The sequence below is a fragment of the Lontra canadensis genome, unplaced genomic scaffold (assembly GCF_010015895.1).
Source record: "Lontra canadensis isolate GAN:19392208 unplaced genomic scaffold, GSC_riverotter_1.0 scaffold46, whole genome shotgun sequence".
Classification (NCBI taxonomy): domain Eukaryota; kingdom Metazoa; phylum Chordata; class Mammalia; order Carnivora; family Mustelidae; genus Lontra; species Lontra canadensis.
In genome coordinates this window covers 10,692,420-10,709,831 of record NW_022631040.1, presented here as the reverse complement: position 1 = coordinate 10,709,831, position 17,412 = coordinate 10,692,420, and positions in this window count along the sequence as shown.

Sequence of the window (17,412 nt, the reverse complement as noted above, 5' to 3'; positions counted from 1 at the left end):
TTAGCCCCTAATTCCTACAAGAGCATAATGACCTCCTTCCTGCTCCCCATGTGGTTTGGGCCTACAGAAACAACTCCTGGCTTGCTCAAGACCCATCTGAAATCATATCTCCACCAACCCATACAAACTCTTCTTTCTGAAGAGTAGACCACATTCAGTTCTTTGTACTCATTAAGGCCACAGATCTGCTTTCTCTTCTGTGGTACAATGGGGTAGCTCTTTCACCAGACACATTTCTCATCAGCCTCCTCCCTTTAGAGGTTACTGATCCAACCATGAGCTTTTCAGATCGTTAGAGCACATGAGTCTTAACTGACCTCACAGAATAGATGCCTCCTGGCTGTTTTCAAATAACGTCACTTCAAATTTATAGCTTTTTGATAGACTTAGCAAAATCTCAATTCCTTGAAATTATATTGAAGACTGTCTTGTTATTATAGATTATTGTGGTTTAAAACAAAAGATTTCTCTGGTTATTTCTATTTATGAAATCAATAGCTTTTGTAGAAATTTGGAAAATAAAGAAAAACCAAGAGGAAAGTTTTTTAAACCACCCATCACCACTTAAAACATTATGAAATGTTTCTCTTCTCCACACAACAGGGGTTGAGTGGATTTTAATTTTTTTTCCTTTACTACATCTTAATTATTGTCCAATGTCATTAAACTATCTACATAGCTTTCAAGTATACAAAATATATTGTAATTTAATCAATTGCTTCACTTATTGGACATGTAGTTTGTTTATAAAATTTTGCCATTAGTTAAAAAAACCTTGATGTATATCCTCAGAAGTTTTGTGCACAATTCTGAGAATACCTACTCATCACAGCCTCACTTGCACTGGAAATGGCATCCACTTTTCAAATATCTAATGGAGTAGTCAACTACCAAAGAAGGTGGGTACTTTCATACTTATTGATAAACTGTGTTTCACTTCTGGATTATAGGATTATATAAATTTCCCTCTAGATACAGCTATTACCTCTTTCTTACTAAGCTATAAAGGGTCCTTACAGATTAAAAATGTAATATTATGATGGAATTTTAAGCTTCAAAATGTTCCTGAGATTTAACAATCACGACTCATTTATGACTACAAAAATAATTTCAGTGGTGCGGGATCCATGTTGCCAAAATTGAAATATGAATGAAAGTACGGAATGAGAAATCTAGTGTTGAAGTAAACAGAGAAAAGAAAGAAAAGAATATGCAGAGACAGAAACAGGATCTCATGTAAGGAATTGATTGTGTGTGTTAGCTTTCATTATTGGATGTGGGAAGAAGACAGAAAGATTAAGTGATGGAACAAGATTCCAGAAGAATAAGTATATAAGATTGAGAATACAGGTAGAGAAAAACAGATTTGTGAAGGATGAGAGAGTTTCTCTCTCAAGAGTTAAAGGTGCCTGAAAATGCAGAAGTCTGGAGCTTGTGGGAAGACAAATGAAGGAGACCAATTTATCATTTTCATTTCTGGTATTTGTCTGCTTTTCACAAGCTGAGACACAGATAAAAAAGAAAAATGGCACAAGATAGGGCAAAACAGTGTCTGCCATTTGAGTAGCATAAAAGCACTTCTCCTTTAAAGAGATGAAGAGAAGATTGGTTTTTATAAATTCTCTCAAAGTCATAAGGACTTTGACTCTAAGGTGAAGACTCAAAGCATTCTAAATATGTTTAAGGAAGTAATGGGGGGGAGCTGATTAAAATGGGAATTTTCTGAGTTTTTTTAATTATTATTTTGAAAGAATAGAAAGTAGAAAGACAGACCTATATCTTGTTCTTAGTATTTTCTAAAGAAAAAGTTGTTAAAGCCACGTTTTATGAAATTTCATTTTTCAATAGGTGATAGAATCTAGAAAAAAAAAATACCCAGGAGAAAAAAATTCCACCACTTCAACTAATCATTTGACAAAAAGGTCCATGGGAATACTTTTAGCATTTTTTTTTTTAGTTTATTCCCTCTCCCCTCACTTACTCCATGAGCTTTCATTACTGCTTAGTGTGTGTAGCACTGGGTCAGACAAAATCTATCAGGAAGAATTGTAGGTGGAGTGATCCAAGTGATGGTTTCTTACATGTGCATAGGGCATCCTGTTAAATGTGTTAGCTATTCACCTGTAAAGATCCCTGCTATTCTACCATTAGAAGTTCATCCCCTGAGTCCTGCCTGACCTTTTCAACTCATGAGTGCACATAGAATAATACTATGAGGGGGGACATGGACACTGGGGACAAACCAGGCAGGAAAGCCACACAGATTAGGAAAAAAGAAGTTATAAAGCCAGATATAAAGAGGGTCAAAATATAGAGGAAAAAAGTTTAAAGGCAAAACACACACACACACACACACACAAAATCTACCAACTTGTTAGATCTGATGGGTGAATACAATTCTGAAAATAAAATTCAGAACCACAACAAGAATCCTAACTAATATTTGTGGGTTTTACTAGGTACGGGGCTAAATATTTGGTATGCATTACTTCAAGTACTTTTTATGAAGACATAATGGGCATTATTTCCATTTCGCAGGTGAGGAAACCAAGGCTCAGCTAGATTTAAGTCACAGAGCTCCAAAGTGCCAAAGCCTGTATTTGAATTCAGGATGCAAAGTCAGTTCTGTCTGCCTTATGAGTCAGAGCTCATAACCACACATCTCCCTTCCAGGAGGGAGCAGAGATGGTGGACACTGTGAACCAGGAATAGGGACTGGCCCCAGGGCTTTGGCCATAAATAGGGCCTAATTAAGATGGCGACCAGTTAAGATGACCGTTAGGTGACCATGATGGTTGAGGTGGCATGAACTAACATCTCAAGTTGGCACTGGCTTATTTGAGGATTCTCCACTAAAATGCAAATACTCGAAGGATTTTCCAACTCTAACCATTTATTGGTTAACAGTTTTGTAGGAATGAGACTGTTAATTAGCAGAATTCTGATGGGAACAGTAACCAAGACAGATACCTAGATTTTCCTGGAAATTGTCCCTAGAAGGAAACTAGGACTCAAGGACCAGGCCGAAGGGCTTGGCTTAGCAGCCATATTCTATTTGGTTTAAGTTGTCAGCAACTCCCATAGGTAGTGTTTGTTAATAGGAAGGAAGGAAAGAGGAAAGGCAGGGTGGTGGGGAGGAAGCTTGGGGATACAAGGGGACTTCTATTCAAGGAATAAGATCATCACACTGGGATGGAGTTAGAGATGGGGACATGATTATGGACCCTAAAAAAAGTGATGGGTATGTGTTCACTGGAAAGAATGGATGACATGTCAGGTCAGAGAGCAAAGGAGCAAGATGACAAGGGCAAAAATTAAAGAATCGCAAAGAGCTGGCTGCGAGATCAGCTTTGCCAGAGCGAAGAAAGAGTCCAAAGCTCCAGGAGCTTCCAGCTCTTGAAAAACAGCAGATGCGGGGCGGCAGGGTGTAGACTGACCCGCTGCAGGTTCTGGTCGGCGGGCCGGTGCATGGAAAACTGAGAGAGACAGTGACACCACATGTAATTCCTTCCAGTCTCAGGAGTGTTGGCCGCCATTGTTTGGAGGAAGGGAAGTTCGCACATGTCAGGAAGAGGAGACGGCTTGTTACATCCCAGGCTTCTAGAGGGTTCGTGGCCTGTATCCTGATAGAGATCAGGGTCTGAGCGGCATCCTCTCTACACAACGGACTGCTCCCTTATCTGAGCTCCATCCACACGGTCATGCGGCCTGTCCTGCCAGATGGAGGACATTTTGCACATAATGCACTTGGCAGTAAAAGAAAATCTATTTTCAGCTGACTGTTCATTTTTCATGATGTGCATTACAAAAGCCCTGGTGTAGCCCAATTCATTTATAAGTGGACTTAAAACACTTTAAAATACAATGAAGCCATTTGGCTACATGTCGACTCCCGGGAGTTGGGTTCCTGTACGGGAGAGTGTGATTTCGTCTCTCTGTACCTACCTTAAAAATGTATAAAACAGGCAGGATTTAGGTTGAAGTATAACAGACTTAGTGGGGTCCTAACCCGTGGAATGGAAAGACCACACAACAGAAGGATTGGAACTTATTAGTGGGGAAGGATGAACCGCTCTGTGGTTTCAGCTGAAACGCCTGGGATTGCTTTTTCAAATGTTTTAAATTTGATAATATATATACATATATAGACACACACACATATATTAAAAAAGCAACTGTGTTTGCCAAAATCTTTTCCCCCGTCTCCATTCTTCAGCCCATATGGATTTTAAATGTTTGTAATCCATACATCTCTGATGTGTTCACACAAGGCCCTCTGAGGACTGGCTCATAAAAGATTGCCCTCTGAGGAAATTTCTGCACAAACCTTTTCTCTCAGAGTTGCCGCATTTTGCTCAAGCCCAGCCCCTACCCCTTTGCCCTATTTTTCTGTGAGAGGTATGGAGTAAACAAAAAAAGCATGGACATTGACCCCTTAATCCACTCCTAATGCTCTGCTTTAATCAGTGTGACTTCAGACAGAAACATAACCTCTTCAGCTTTCTCCTTTTTTCACTCAAGAAGAGGAGCGGAGAGGAAAAGGGGGGACCTGAAGGCTCTCTGGCCCTGGGATTCTAAGTTTTGGATGCTGATGCCCCCACCCAGGGGGGCCTCGGTGACTTCCAGGTTTGCTGCCTCACTTTCTAACTTGCTCCTAACCCAGAACTTCCTTCTTTGAAATGTGGGAAATTACCGAAGGAACCAAAATAAGAGAGGAACCATAGGGTCTAGCTAAGGGCAGCACTTAGTTCTGGCGAATGGGTGGGGAGATAAAGAGAAAGAAGGCTAACCAGTGGCCCTAAAAGGGACTGGAAATGTCCCCTCCAACCTGCCCCTTCCCATCTCAGGGTGCTTGAAGTGACAGCACCAAGGAAGTAATGCCAAAGGAAGAAGGTGGGACATAAAATCAACCTTACCCTGTCCTTTCCCTGGCCTTACCAAGAAAACCCTACGCAGAGCAGAAGTCTAGAAACCCAGAACTGAGAACTCCCGCTGTGGAGCGGACTTCTAGTCAAGTGAGAGCAAGTGCAAAGCAGGGAGATATGGAATCAGAGAGGCGTGGGTTCAAATCTAGTCACTTCTTTCCCTGTGAGCTAAAAGAATTAGAACTTTAACTAAAGATGCTTTAAAAACCATAAGATGAAAGATTCACATGGAGGCCAAGTGCAGTTGAAGAGACTGGTCTAACCCCTCCCCTGAAAAGCAGTGGACCCCATTAGAACCTTCCCAAGCTATGGGGCTGGGACTGATCCTGGCATGCGTTCCTCCATGCTTCCTTGCAAGCCTAACAAAACAGGGTTGCACCGTGTAATTAGGGCAGACGTGAAAGTCAGAGAGCAGCATGCAAGAAAAGGAAAATGCAAAAGGGGGGGCATGTAACTGCCATTTCTCCACCATGTCAGGGAAAGCAGTGGGCAAGGGCTAGAGTGATTAATGAGAAGCAGAGTCCTTGTTAGCACCAGTGCCGAAGCTTCCTTTCCTGCTGTCCTCTCCACATATCCCCCCGCCACCAGCTCCTATGGAAGGCTGGGACATCAGAAAAGGGGGGAGGAGAGAACAATATAATGAAGGCCTCGAGCAGATTCCTTGTCCCCCCACGTCTCACCCCCAGCCCGGCCAGGCCTGGAGCTGTGAGAGTTGTTGAAACTGCCTTTCGTGGATTTAACTGACTATAAATGAGCAAGAAAGCACATGGAAGGGCCTAGAGAAACGGTTTTGAATCTGTGCCCGATAGTAGCTTCTCTGCCTTCCTCTCTGCAGCCTCAGGAAAGAAGGATGAGGCAAGGCAGTGGCCAGAAGGAAAGTTCTTGAGGGTCTCCCCTTGCCCCCCACAACCCTGCGGAAGCCAAAGAAGTTCTGCTTGATCAGTTTGAGTATTCCCCTAAATTGTAGTTGAAGAAAGGAAGCGGCCAGTAACGACAATAATGTTTCAGCTTGGGGACTCGTGGCTGCTGAGAGAGGCGAAGCAGGGCCCCTGCTGCAGGTTCCCCTGGCAAAGGGTGGGGGGGGTGCTTATACCTTCCAAGGCCCCCCGACGAGGAGCGACTGCTTCTGGAAGGCCACAGCCAGCCTGCCGCAGCAGCGGGTTCAGGAGACGAGACCCAGCCAAGACCGAGAGGCGGCAAGGGCAGTGGAAAGATTTCTGTCTACATAAGGCTGAGGGTGAGCCTCCCAGAGGGCAAGGAAAAGAACCCAGTTACTCACCGCCCTCCGCTCCTGTGACTGATTTCTGCCTTCCTTTGTGATATTTAATTGATTATAAACTAACCAGGAATCCCAAAGGAGCCCCCAGCCTCTGCTGAGGTAGCTGGTTCGTTGGGGAGCCGTCAGAATCCAAGGATTTTGTGGCTGAAATGTATAGCGAATGACCCAGGTCTGGCCGGCTGTGTGACGCACGACAGCATACATTGGATGACTCATGGAAGTCCGGGATGGAAAAGACCTATTAGGTCATTTTTTCCGTCTTGCAGCCATTGCAGGTTTACTCTCTGCCAAGGTGGGATTATATTCAAATATTTGGTCCAGTCTCGTTTAAACTGATTCAAGTAATAGGGCTCCCACAAGCTCCCCTGGGATCTTAATTCCACAGGATCATTGATCTCAATCTTCGGAAAATGTTCCTGATGTTCACTTTAAATTTTCCTTTGCTCAATTTCATCCCATTAATCCTGCTTATTAGCCCTCAGGCCACCCTAAATAATATCCCTTGTTCTTTCATGTTGACATTCCTCCAGTACTGGCAGGGAGGAGACGGGGGAATACAAAAATGTCTTCTTGGCTTGGCTTACAGTCCTCACTATAAAATGAAGAATAGAAATGTTCTGAATAATAGCTTAAGATATTGAGGAGACTGTGTGTATCAAAGGAGAAAGGGTTTTCCAGACTGCTCAAGAATTGTTGAGACAATCAGTGGCAGGTGTTCCTGAGCTACTTTACATTCTAGATATTGCGCATCAGAGAGTGGCAGGGATGAAATGTCACTTCCTCCGCCACGCCACCACCTAATATGGACAACGGGCTATGTCCTCCTAGTCTTTGGGGGAGATAATTCTATATAATCCTCTGATTATTTTTCCCCAGGGGGCAGGGATCACATCAAGCAGCCATAAACCACATTAGTTAAACATTACCCAGGGAGTAATGTCACTTTCAAGGGCACAAGGCACATCAGCCCTGGGAGCCAGCGAAGGCAATTCCACCAGATCCTGAAGCCCCAGGGTGGGAGCCAGCTATGGGATCCTCAAAAGGCTTTTCAGGTGCTCAGGTGCTTACTAAAAATGCAAATTAAGGTGTCCCTCTTAGACCAACTCTGATTCAGAATTTGTGGCCAAAGCTTAGAACTCTACATTTGTATAAGCTTCATAACATTGGAAAAGCCCAGATCCTGGGGTAGCTCTAACCCACTACCATTCGGGAACACCTTGGACTAAAATGGGGAACCTGAGCTAGAGTTCAAAGAGAAGCATTTGGCTGCCAGTGGCCTGAGCTTATTGGCCATCAGAGCACAGTGTGTGGGTATGGAGGAAGGTGAACTCAGTTAAAGGTAAGTCTGGACCCTGGTCTATTCGAACGAGGGCTAAGCTAAAATTGCCAACCTTTTAACTTGTTCTCTGCACATTGTACAAATTAATCCTACAAGGGAAACTCAGCTGTGAAGAGAAGGAAGAAGGAGAAAAATACTCAATGTCAATTTGTAAACGTGCACACACCCGTGGAATTTCAAGGAGTCTCAAGCTTGACTTTGAGCTTGAGGTAGGATAAAGGTAGTTTGCAGCACACCAGTGTTTCACCCCAGAACATGGACATGAATGTTCACCTACTTATTTTAATATCAATAAAAACTGGAAACAAACCGAGTGTCCAAAAAGCCAGTGGATACCACAAATTGCGGTGTGTTCAGACATTGGAATTCTACCCCACATTGAAAAGAAATGAATTATTGATATATGCACCATCAAAGATGAAGCTCAAAAACATTATACTGTGAAAAAGACACAAAAGTGCACATACACTATGATTCCATTTACACAAAGTTCTAGAAGAAGAAAACCTCATCTTAAATTAGAATCTAAATGGGATAGGTGGTTGCCTGAGGGCAGAGATTGTCAGTATTAACTGAGAAGGGACAAGAGGAAACTTTTTGAAAGCAGGGGCTTAACCCACTGAGCCACCCAGGATCCCTAGAGGAAACTTTTTGAAGAAACAAAATTGCTCCACATCCTGATTGGGTTGGTGGTTACACTAGGGTCTATGTGGCAACACCCATCACATATTAACATGAGAAGGCTGCATTTCTGGGCTCCTGGGTGGCTCAGTTGGTTAAGCCACTGCAGCTCATGATCCCAGAGTCCCGGGACGCAGTCCCGCATAGGGCTCCCAGCTCTGCAGGGAGGGTCTGCTTCTCCCTCTGACGGTCTCCCCTCTCATACTCTCTCCCACTCTCTCTCAAATAAATAAATAAATAAATAAATAAATAAATAAATAAAATCTTAAAAAAAGAAAAAAAGAAAGAAGGTTGCATTTTACTCAACATAAATTATACCCGAATAAAAATGATTTAAAAGAAAAAAATTATAATACTTCAGTTTTTTCCTCAAATTGCCTTTCTCAAAAATGTGTCATTTTTTAAAAAAAATTCTCCCTTAGCCTGCTAATTACTAAGACCTTACTAGAAATTCAACAAATATTTACTCAGCATCTATGTTCCAAATTCTAGTCCAGACACTGAATCAGTTTCCCGAACAAAACGTGCAAAACTTCCTACCTGATAAATCTTACACTTAATTACCAAGGAAGAGAAGATTCCTGCAGATTATTCAGTCCTAGTAAACAGTATGTCTTTTCATTACAAGCTCATGATCTCATTGTGTAGGTGTCTTCATGTGGGTCTACTTTGTGAGGCTTTGTGTTAAAGGTATAGATTTATCACAATAAGGTACTGATTATAAATGATGATTACTGAAGCCCAAAGGAGTTCAGTTTTCCCAGCGTGACTGAGCCGGACTGATTTAAATATTTTATTTATTTATTTGACAGACGGAGATCACAAGTAGGCAGAGAGGCAGGCAGAGAGAGAGAGAGGAAGGGAAGCAGGCTCCCTGCTAAGCAGAAGAGTCCAACGAGAGGCTTGATCCCAGGACCCTGGTATCATGACCTGAGCTGAAGGCAGAGGCCTTAACCCACTGAGCCACCCTGGCACCCCCTGAGCCAGACCGATTTAAAATAGAAGTGATTGTGATCGGTCCCAGCACCTTTCTCTGTGATCCTATACGAAGCCCACAGCCTCCCCAGCTCCTCACTCCAGGAGACAGCTGGGGCCCAGGGAGATGATTGTTCCGTATTAAATTACCTTCTCTTCAAGAAGGACATAATGACCATTAGAAAGGGCTTTCTTATCCTTCTAATGACCTTCACGTCCTTGTTTGGAACTGGTCTTGTTTGCTAATCCCAGTCAGAGCTTCGTTGTTCCGGATGCCGAAGGAACCCTCTCAGTTCCTCTGACACCCTTGTGCCCAGTGCCGGACTGTAGCTCCCCCTTGTTTTGCAAATGAGTGGTTCGGCCCAGGCCCTCTGCCCACAGAGTCACCTCCCACCACCCTGCATCCTCCCTGTTGAACACACCTATTTCTTAACACTCTGAGCAATGGCTGTCTTATATGCCCTTTGTTGGAAACTCTTAGATCTCTTTTGTTCCTTGCTCAGGCCCTCGGGGACCTGGGGTGGGCTTTGTGTCAGGTCCAACCACCTTGGCATTTACCTCAGAAATGTTTACTCCCAGAGCCATGCGGCTATGGGTGTCTCTCAGAAGTATGCACCTTTATAGGCTGAACTGGGAAAGACATCTTCAAAACAAGAGTTCTTACCTCTCAGAGGCTTTGCAATACAAGGTTATAGGAGAGAATGGGATAAAGATAAAGACCTGATGCTTCCTGGAAATAAAGTAAATAACCAAAAAGAAAAAAGAAATCTATCAAGAGGTATTGTTGGATTTTTGTCTTCTTTTCCCTTATTCCCTACCTTCCACACATACACACAACAAGATACAGAACAAAGCGAATATCTGAAAGTTAACTCAACATCTTGAACAAAACAAAAAAAAGAAAAAATATTTTTTAAATGCCCTTTGGTAATACAAGCTTGCCAGACTCAGTATTTATTTTTAGGCAGTACGATGTTCCAGGAATTACATACACTAGGTGCTTTCCCACACATCATCTCTTAACAATCCATTGAGGTAGGAATGACCTTCCTCACAATAAGGATGAGAAAACTGGGACTCACAGAGATTAAAAGACTTGCCCAGAGTCGCCAAACTCAGTGAATGATACAATCAGGCCTGAGAGTCTGCCCTCCCTTCTGACTCTTAGAGATAAAGCCCTCAACCTTCTCTTTCATCATACCGCAAGAAAAGATGCTTATGATCTTTTAGGAGACAAACACATTTTATAATTAATTGCATATTAGTTTTCAGCCTCTGCTAACACAATACCAAAACACAGTGTGTGTGTGTTTGTTGAAGAGGGAGCCCCAATTTCAGCAAACGGGGGCAGCAGGATCTTAAGGTAGCGGTCTTATTTATCACAAACAGAGTTACCAAACGCTCGTGGGAGACCCCTCAACCTCCTTTCTGCCTCTGTTTCTTGGCTCAGCCCCACCCTCTGACAAGCAGTAGCTAGAAATCCTTCTTATGCAGGTGTCTGTGCCCCAAAGGGCTAAAACCACACTCCAACTTCCTACGGTGGTCAGAGGGTGGAGGGTGGGGCTTCTCAGGCAGAGGACTCTTCCAAAGTGAGTCCCCGCCCCTGTTGTGCGGGTGCTTGGGTTAACTTCGCAGACCCAGGGGAAAATCAGCCCCAGTGTGCAGAAGCCCCCTCCCACCAGAAAAAGGTTCTCATCAACCTAAGATGGCCTGGGGCTAGGGAGGTAGTGCTTGAAACCTATTGGTGATTCATCATGTTTTTATTTCTCTGGGAACACAATCTGCTAATAATATATAAGTTATTGTTTTGTTTGGTTTTGTCTGTCAGACAGTTGAATTTCAATCATATTTTTAGGAACAATTTGTTTCAAGCACTTTATGGCTGTCTCCGTAAAGAATGCTTACTAGTAATTGATCCATCGTAGGTGTGTTTCTGAAAACTTTTCTGGAAATCAGAACCGGAGGAATCGGAATCATAGGAATTAAGCAGTAAAGGGGTATGCTATGAAGGGAACCGTCAGTTACTCTACTAGTAAAACAAAAATCCTTTTTGTCAAGAAAGTTATTAAAAAATTTAAAAATTAGGAAAAAAAGTTAGAGCCTGCCTCATTCATCTTCCTTGCAAATACACATTTCTTTCCTATCTTGGACCAACTTCAAGTAAGGGTATCACAGATAATGGGTTGGTACCAAAGGAAAAGCTATACTAAAGTTCCTTTGGGGAGCCTTTGTTGGGTCCTATTGTGAAGAAGGAATGTGGCTGCCTTTGCCTTGGCTAACAACACAGAGATAGAAAACATGCCCAGGACCGGAGCTGAACATCCATTCACATGGGACAGGAGAAGGTACAAGTGTTGAACACATATACTAAGACCTGCCAACATTTTTCATTTACAAGTTTCTGAAAGGATGGGATTTCATCCTGGACTGGGTAAAGAGGAAAAGGCTAAGCCAAATTTTTTTCACTGATGTAAATATGTGGCTTCCAGGAATTCCAACAGGAGCCGCCCCTATGACTCCAAGGTCAAAATCCACAGCTCAGGGGATTTCTGTTCATGCAAAGCAAGTGGGTGTTTTCTAGGGGACCAAGTTCACTTTCTGGAATGAATTTTTGGAAGTAAGGACACCCTCAGACAATACTGGGGAGATTGAGACTCTCAAGGAGACAGGTCAAGCTTCCCAATTTCAATCTTCATCCAATTATATCATTTGAAGTGGATACAAGAGATTTCGCATTTTCTCCTCACCTCTTTCTGCTTAAACCCCCAACGATGCCAGGAGGTTCAAGAATTTCAGCCATGAATGAAGATCATTCCAGCCTCTCTTCTCTGGACTGTATCCTGAAAGATAGCTCCTGGTTCCATGCCCCAACTGCCTACCTACATATCCCTGCAGGATGTTGATTTCACCCTGGTTAGTTAAGCAAATATGGTGCTTACTTACAGAGCCCATTGGGTTGGACATTATCATCTGCAAATGGCTTGCATTGAGAACCAAATCAGTCATCTGAAATCTGGAACATGCTTTCCTATAGGGCCTCTCCGTCTATGCCAGATCTGGCCTAATCTTGACAAATAAGGTAACTGTGTGCATGCTATTTCAGCCTAGACGTTCCTATTCTCTGGAAAATTCCTAGAATTGGAGGCACCATTTCTGACTGACCCAAAGCAGGAAATTGTGACTGTCGGTGATAGAGTGAACTTACTGACTGTCTGAATTGGGATTAACACACATAATGCATGATGGGCAAGTAGGGTCCAAATTCAATAGCTATAATCTATGAAATGAAAGAGCCATCAGGAGGGGAAAGACAGGGGTCTAAGCATCTGAGTAGTGTTTGAACTTTTTCCTTTAACAAGGATCTGCTTTTCTAAAAACCCAACTCTCTCAAATTAGTTGGGTGATTGTTCCTCGGGAGTTTTATTTCTCTACAGGGAGAATTTCCAACACACAGTGTTACTCCTTTTCATCCCTAATTGTGATGCCTCCTGCTAATTGAAAGCTAGGCCTTGTGGTTTCCAGAACACTAATTTGTGATGGTAAAAGCTTTACCCATCATAAATTATTTCATTGTTCAACAAGGATGTAAAATAATTAATTGGCTATTTGGCAGATAAGTTCAGCATTTGCAGGATCTGTTTTATAAGAAATTTTATTGATGAAAATGTGTCTAAAGCTTTAGCAATGCACTTGGCTTTAGCATTTGGCAGCAAGGAGACAAAATCTTAAAGCCAAAAACCTCCCTAGGGCATGAAGCAAAGTACAACTTTGCATCTATATTCCTGCTGTAGGTCATTGGGGGTCTCCTTTTACAGACAATTGGCAAAAGGTTTTAGTGGCTGTTTTATGATCCGTTTTGATTTTGTATATGAGCAAATCTCACATTTCGGCCACGAGACAAACCCACGTTTTACCCCATTACCCTTCAACGATTTTTCAAGAAGTTGCATTAACTTTTAAAATTGACAAGAATAAATAGAGACACCATAAATTTTTAAAGTTGAAGTCACAGGCATCACACGCTAACTTACTAATTGTTAGGCTGCTGGGAATGGGGGTGTTTGGTTTATGTTCTTTTTTAGACACAGAAATGTCTAGAATTCATCAGCAGCAGATGTACTTGGCCGTCCTGACACTACGATATTTAGGAAATTAAACTGGGTCTTGCATGACACCCACCCAACCAGTTCAGTCTAACAAGTGTCTTAAAGAAAACCCTAAAATTGATTGTTTAGTGATGAATGGACAAAAAGAACCAATCTGATATTTCAGTAGACGCTAGATGAATGGCTTCTCCATTTGTAAGCCTGTCTGTATCGTATACAAAACTGGCTCAGAGACACCATGGAAATGCTGGTCGACTGATGCAATGCTTCCAACAAACACTCCATTCTGTCTCAAACAGAACATCAACAGAGGCAAAAGTGATATGGACAGTGCTTGCTCCTTGAATGGGAGCCATTTGCTGTACCAATATGTGTTTATAATAAATGCTTCCAGATTAAAATGTCTATTCTCACATTCAAATGTACTCTTCAAAAGTAGCCTAATTTGGAATAAAAAAAATATTCTAGGAAAAAAGTAACATATTCAAAAACTGCAACTAAAGAGGTTACACATTTATGAGAATAATTTCCATTGTATTATAACTAAGACCAGAAGAACAACCAAGAAAAATTGACTATCCAGCATAGTGTTGACATCTCTTCCTTGCTAACACAACAGAGTTCTGAACACATTTCCATATAATCTCTTCTTTTCAAAGATTCATGATTTGGCTTCACAGAGTTTTCTCAAGACCAAAGCAATTTTAGTGACTATTTTTAAAATCTCAAAAATGTAAAAAGCTATAAGGAAAAGTACTGGAGTTGGGCTGGGGTGGGGAGCTGAGGTCCTCCTCTGGGAGGGGTGAAAGGAGCCCAGTGCTGGCCTGGACCTGGCCTCCTCATAGCCCCCCTGGTGCTCAGGGGTCTGCTGAAGAATTGCTGGGGTTCTCAGGTATTGCCCCAGGAGACAACTCTTCCGTCTTCCATCTCCTTGGTGCCAGCTCCTAGGGTGTGGTGGACATAGCTGTGAGCAGTCATGTTTCTTGGTGGGGGTCCAATCTGGGAATGGTGACTGCAGCCTTAAGAAGAAGAAGCAGAAGGAAGGAGGGTGGGTAAAAAGGAAGAGAAAGAAAAGAAAGAAAAAAAAAAAGAAAAAAACCTTTAATAAGTTGTATTAGTTGGGGTTCTCCAGAGAAACAGAATGAACAGGAGAGAGAAAGGGATGGAGAGAGATGGTACATCTACAGATATCTGTCTGGCATCCATCAATCATCTATTTATCTATATGTCTGCTTATGGATAGATATTTATATTTTGTAAAAAAAAAAATGTATTTTAAGGAATTGGCTCACATTATTATGTGGGCTGGCAAGTCTGAAATCCACAAGGACAGACAGAAAGCTTGAAATGCAGGCAAGATTTTATGTTGCAGTGTTGAGGCAGATTTTTTTTCCTTTCAGGAAAACTGCTTTTGCTTCTACAGCCTTCATCTGATTGGATGAGGTCAACCCCATCAGAGAGTGTACTCTCTTCTGTTTAAGGTCAACTGATTGCAAGCGGTAATCATATCTACAAATTCCCTCCACAGCAACATCTAGACTGCTATTTGACCAAACAGCTGGGCACCATAGCTTAGCCCACATACAATCGACCCATACAATCAACCACCACAGGAGTATTGTGTGGGTTTTATAAATGAAGCCCAGGAAGAGGAAAGAATGTTTATGGAGTACGGGAAACCTCCTGCCTTTCTCCCACAATTGAAGACTGACAAGATTCCAAGACGTTAGTCAACCCAGTAGGAACCTTACAGTCACCCTGGTTTGGGACATCAAAGGGAACAGATCTGAGTTATAAATAAGGTTTTGCTCCAGAAAACACACAGCCAAGTACTGTGGGTTCAGGAAATCACTCTTCTTACTTTCATCAACCTCAAAGAAAGGTTCTCTCTCTGGAGTTGGTGCCACCAAGAGAAGTGTCTGAGGTGTATTCACTGCTTCTGACCAAGGCTCCCCCTGCCGCATCAGAGGGATGGAAACAGCAGGGCTGTCGCTGTGCCCAGACCCACACACATTAATCATTTTAATGAAGTGGAGCCAGTCATCTTTGTCAAATCGTTGGGTCAATCAACTTCAAAATATCAGAACAAGGTGTTGGATAGAGTTGATCATATTTTGGTGAGTAAACTGACTTCACTTGTTCATTTAGGGGAAAAAGTTGAAATGTGCTCAGTCTTAGTCACAGGATGCTTTGGGTGTTTTTCTTTCAAACTACACGTCATCGAAGACAACCTCTTTCCAAAAATGCAGGAGACATGTGGGCAAAGTGATACCAGTCCCTGAATAAATTGTTACACTGATCTTTCTGTGACTAAAATATTATCAATTCAAATAACCTCTTCAGAGCTTTTAAAGTACAGGAAGTGAGTCATAGAGAGAACTCCCTCCAGTCTCTGGATTTGGACAAAAAACAGAACAAAACAAAACCAAAAAAAAAAAAAAAAAAACCCTTCATTAATTAGTGAGAAGGTGAATTTGAGAAATCTGAGTTAATATTATTTTGAAAAGAAATACCATTGTGACTTTCAAGTTCTTTCAAATATAATAACTTCAAAGTATTTTTTAATCTAGTTCTTTTGTGAATGTGTGTGTGTTTTAATTCACGAGAATAAAATGAAGTCATGCACATGGAGAGGAAAGCTGCTATGGCAAAGCAATGTATTATTATTTAATTACTTCATGTTTGGTTGATGTTTGCTGGTTGTCGAAAGAATGAATAAGAAATTGTCTACTAAAGCAAATATTAACATTTTAAATGGTTGTTGTTATATTATTCTCTTTCCTTTGCACATGTTAGACTATACTTTGTAATTTAAAATTAAATTAAAATTTGAAATATATTTTCCTCATGAGAAAGACCGTTCCATGTTCCAGAGCTCTGGGAGCTTAAGCTCAATGGGCACTTGATAGACTTTTTTTTTAATTTAATGAGGACAGAGCCCATCCTGGAAACATCTCCTATTAGCATGGGTTCTCAGAGAAACAGAACCAATAGGATGTGTATATATGTTGAGAAAGGGACGTATGGTAAGGAATCAGCTCACGTGGCTATGGAGGCTGATGAATCCCAAGTTTCCACATCCCTAAATCAGAGACTCAGGGAAGTTCTGGTTTACGTTTCAGTGCAAGTGCAGGAAAAAGTTGCTGTCTCAGCTCCAAAAGACTCGGGCAGAGAGAATGCGTTCTCTCTTACTCTGACTTCTGTTCTAGTTAGGCTCCCCATGGACTGGGTGAGGTCCACCCACCTTAGGGAGGGTAATGTGCTTTCCTCAGTTTACCAGTTCAAATGTAGTCTCCTCCAGAAACACCCACATAGACACATCCAGAATAATGTTTAATGAAACTTCTGAGCACCTGGTGGTCTAGTCAAGTTGACACATAAAATTAATCTTCATGTCCCCCCTTACCAGCACGCATGCACGCGCGCACACACACACACACAAAACCTGGCTGAGAATCTACAAAGAAGGGAAGTTGGAGGCTGTGCTGGAGGCAAGTGGCCTTGCCCTAAGGGGATCCTTCCGAAGAGGAGAAGACATGGCAGGGAGTAGGCAGGAGGGTGAAGCAAATGCTCAGTGTACAGTTTATAGGCTCACTTGTACCCAGAGACCCAGACCCAAGCAGCCTTATGATGACATGTTCCCATGAGTCCTGCGGAGCTGGCAAGGAAGGATTTCTGTACCCCAAGAGCTGTGGCAAATATTCTAACCAAGCCTCAGAGGTGAGCACTTCTCTAAACACCCCAGACCTGACCAAGGCTGGGGAATCAGCACAAGGCAGTAGGATGGTGTGGCGGGCAGAAGGACCAGTATTCAATCACTAAAAAGTCAGTCCATATGGAGAACCTAAACTGCACAAGCCATGGGTACTAATAGAGTTCAAAGAAGAGAGAAAATAAAGACTATTGTTAGACTTCCCAGCACTTTGGCAAGTGCCAGGCACCATGAAGGATTTGTTTCAATTTAGGAAAAAAAAAAAAAAAAAAAAGGTGGATAGACATTTCAAAACCTTGAAGATTAGGTTTTATTTCATACCCCTTACAATTTTAATGTGTTTGCAAATAGTTGCTTTCTTCCATAAGTATCTGGTTGCTAGGACAACCCTTTTT